The sequence below is a fragment of the Sminthopsis crassicaudata genome, chromosome 5 (genome assembly GCF_048593235.1).
Source record: "Sminthopsis crassicaudata isolate SCR6 chromosome 5, ASM4859323v1, whole genome shotgun sequence".
Taxonomy (NCBI): domain Eukaryota; kingdom Metazoa; phylum Chordata; class Mammalia; order Dasyuromorphia; family Dasyuridae; genus Sminthopsis; species Sminthopsis crassicaudata.
In genome coordinates this window covers 101,712,569-101,717,033 of record NC_133621.1, presented here as the reverse complement: position 1 = coordinate 101,717,033, position 4,465 = coordinate 101,712,569, and positions in this window count along the sequence as shown.

The following is a 4,465-nucleotide window of genomic DNA, read 5'->3' as shown; positions in this document are numbered from 1 at the left end:
TTTATTAATGCTTTAAGGGAGTCCTATTTTGGTGGCTCCAGTCTATATCAAAGATAGATTAAATTAAGGTGAAAGTAACCATTGCAAAGAGACTCCGGTACAGTCTGAGGTTACATTAAGCCATGAGCAAGTAAAAGAGTAAGCTTATCCCTGAAAGTGCATTGACATTTTTACTGAAAAATTTTGTGGCCAGGAGTGCCATCTATAAATTAGTAATCTTTCATCCATTGCTTATAGTTTAACAATACTATGGATAACTTAATTTGATATTAGAACGGTGTGGGGTTATTGCAATGGGATAAATTGATCTATTTACAGGTTTATTTTTAAAAGAAAGACAGCTCCCAATCTGGAATTATGCCCAAAAAGTTATCAAACTGTGCATACCCTTTGACCCAGCAGCGCTACTACTGGGATTATATCCCAAAGAAATACTAAAGAGCGGAAAGAGACATATATGTGCCAAAATGTTTGTGGCAGCTCTTTTTGTTGTAGCTAGAAACTGGAAGATGAATGGATGTCCATCAGTTGGAGAATGGTTGGGTAAATTATGGTATATGAAGGTTATGGAATATTATTGCTCGGTAAGAAATGACCAGCAGGAGGAATACAGAGAGGCCTGGAGAGACTTAAATCAACTGATGCTGAGTGAAATGAGCAGAACCAGAAGATCACTGTACACTTCAACAACAATACTGTATGAGGATGTATTCTGATGGAAGTGGAAATCTTCAACATCAAGAAGATCCAACTCACTTCCAGTTGATCAATGATGGACAGGGGTAGCTGCACCCAGAGAAGAAACACTGGGAGGGGAATGAAAATTGTTAGCACTAATATCTGTCTGCCCAGGTTGCATGTACCTTCGGATTCTAATGTTTATTGTGCAACAAGAAAATGATATTCGCACACATGTATTGTACCTAGACTATATTGTAACACACGTAAAATGTATGGTATTGCCTATCGTCGGGGGGAGGGAATAGAGGGAGGGGGGGTAATTTGGAAAAATGAATACAAGGGATAATATTATAAAATATATATATATATATATATATATATAATAAAAAAAATTTAAATTAATAAAAAAAAAAAAAAAAAAAGACAGCTCCCTAAGGGAATTAGATGGTTCATTTAGAGACATCATTTATTTGAAGAAGCTTTGTTTGCTAAGTTCTCTTGGAAAGAAAGAGAATTCATCAGATGAAGGGTTGGAATATTTCAAGATATCTCTGAGTAAGTAGACTGTGATACACAAGAAGGATGTGATCCCATTTTTGTGAACCACCACCACCACCACCAAATGTAGACACTGTGTCCCAGGCCGGCAGCAGCGGCCTCGTTCGAGGCGGGGCTAGGCTGCCTGGGCCGTGGGCCCACCGCGTCCCAAAATTCCAGCTTTGGAAAATAATTTCTTGAGAGTTTGAGATGACGCAGTTTTGTTTCCCGTTATTTGTTATTATAAAAAATGCTTTTACAAATATTTTTCTGTGTATGTGGAACCTCTTTTTTTGTTATTGATCTCTTTCGGGTTAATCTACTTATTCAGCGTCATCCCAATCAAACTCTCAAGAAATTATTTTCCAGAGCTAGAAAACATAATAACACTGTTCATCTGGAAAAAGAAAAGGCCAAGAATTTCAAAGGAATTAATGGAAAAAAAGTGCAAATGAAGGTAGCCTAGCTGTCCCAGACCTAAAACTATATTATAAAGCATGACCATCAAAACCATTTGGTACTGGCTAAGAAATAGAGTGGTTGATCAATAGAATAGGTTGTGTTTCCAAGACACAATAGTTAATGACTATAGTAATCTAGTGTCTGATAAACCCAAAGATCCTATCTTCTGAGATAAGAACTCATTATTTGACAAAAATTGCTGGGAAAATTGGAAATTAATATGGCAGAAACTAAATATTGACCCATACATAACACCCTATACCAAGATAGGTTCATGATATAGACATTAGAGTGATACTATAAGCAAATTAAAAGAACAAAGGATAGTCTATCTCTTAAATCTGTGGAGAAGGAAGGAATTTGTGACCAAAGAGGAATTAGAGTACATGATTACAAAATGGGTAATTTTGATTACATTAAATTAAAAAGTTTTTGTACAAACTAAAACCAATGCACAAAAAATTAAAAGAGAAGCAGAAAACTGGGAAAAAAGTTTTACATCCAAGGGTTCTGACAAAGGCCACATTTCTAAAATAGCTAGAAAATTGACTCAAATTCATAAGAATACAGTCCATTCAGATGAAGAAATTAAAATCATTTCTAGTCATATGATAAGGTGCTCTAAATCACTACTGTTCAGAGAAATGCAAATTAAGACAGCTCTAAGATATCTCTCCAATTAACTAGATGAGAGGAAAAAAATAATAAGGAATGTTGGAGGGGATGTAGAAAAACTGGGACACTAATGCATTGTTGGTGGAACTGTGAAAGGATCCGACCATTCTGGAGAACAATTTGGAACTATGCCCAATAGTTATCAAACTGTGCATACCCTTTGATCCAGCAGTGTTTCTATTGGACCTGTATCCCAGAGATCTTAAAAGAGGGAAAGGAATCCACAGTGCAAAAAATGTGGCAGCCCTTTTTGTAGTGGCAAGAAACTGGAAACTGAGTGGATGCCCATTAATTGGAGAATGGCTGAATAAAATTGTAATATATGAATGTTATGGAATATTATTGTTTTGTAAGGAATGACCACAGGACGATTTCAGAGAGGCCTGGAGAGACTTACATGAACTGATGCTGAGTGAAATGAGCAGGACCAGAAGATCATTATATACTTCAACAACAATACTATATGATGATCAATTCTGATGGATGTGGCCATTTTCAATAATGAGATGAACCAAATCAGTTCCAAAAAAGCAGTAATGAACTCAACCAGCTACATCCAGCAAAAGAACTCTGGGAAATTATTATGAACCACTACATAAAATTCCCAATCCCTCTCTTTTTCTCTGCCTGCATTTCTGATTTCCTTCACAGGCTAATTGTACACTATTTCAAAGTCTGATTCTTTTTTCTACAGCAAAACAACTGTTTGGAAATGTGTACAATATTGTATTTAATTTATACTTTAACATATTTAACATGTATTGGTCAACCTGCTATCTGGGGGGGGGGGCGGAGAAGGGGAAAAATTAGAACAAAAGGTTTGGCAATAGTCAATGTTGTAAAAATTACCCATGCATATATCTGGTAAATAAAAACTATTAATAATAATAATAATAATAATAATAATTTTTAAAAAGAGCCATGTCCATCACAGTTGATCATCACATAATCTTGTTGCTGTGCACTGAAATCTCCCTTAATTAGAGTAAAGGTAGTACTCTTCCCTTTCCTATCTTTTGCATATTCTTTGAGTATCTTAGAGGTTGAGTCTTATCTATTTGCTTTTCCAACTTCCTTATATTAATTTCAGGTTTTTGCAAATGGCCTTAATGCTCAGATGAGTATCAAGAAAACTTTAAGAACACTTCAGAACTAGGGGCAAGAACGGTATCCCCCGAAAATATTTCTGCTGCCACAGCAAAGGTTTATGTTAGAATTCTGCATGTAAAATTTGCACATACAAAATGTTCACACATCAGTGAAAAGTCCCTATGGTAGTTATTTGGCCTAGATGACAAGTGCCATTGTCTACTACTGGCCCAAGAATTCCATATCTTGGAGCATTTTAGATAGCTAGGTGACACAACAGTAAGACCACTGATTTGGAGGCAAGGAGACTTGAGTTCAAATCTTGCTCCAGACACTTATTAGCTTGCCTGACCCTAAGCAAGATATAACCTCTCTTAATTAAAAACTGTAAAATGGGAATAATAATTGGACTGTCCTAGCCCTGTGATACTTTTCAAACCTTAAAGTGATATATCCAAATGAAATATACTTTGCAAATCTCAAAGTGCTATATAAATGCTAGCGACTATTATTCATAGTGTAAAATTTTATTGGACTGCCCATTGGGTCTTTGCTTCTGCTCTGAGGTCACCTTTCATTTTCAACTAATTTTTACTATTTAAAGAGGCTATTAAACCCCCCCCCCCACTGTTTTCCCAAAGAGTTAATAAAAAAAAACAGAAAAGGAGCCACATGTGCAAAAATATTAAAAAATAAGTTATGGTATATGAAGTTAATGGAATATTATTGTTCTATAAGAAATGATGAGTAGGCTGATTTGAACTGATGCTGAATGAAGTAGCCAGAATCAAGAGAACACTGTATACAATAATAACAAGATTATGTTATGATCAATGTGATGGGTTTAGCCCTTCTCAACAATGTGATGTTTCAAAACAATTCTGAGACATGGGATGAAAAATGTCATCTGTATGCAGAGAGAGAACTATGGAGACTGAAAGTGTATCAAAGCACAGTATTTTCATCTTTTTGTCTGTTTTCTTTTCTTTCTCATGGTTTTTTCCCCCCCTTTTGGTTTGAT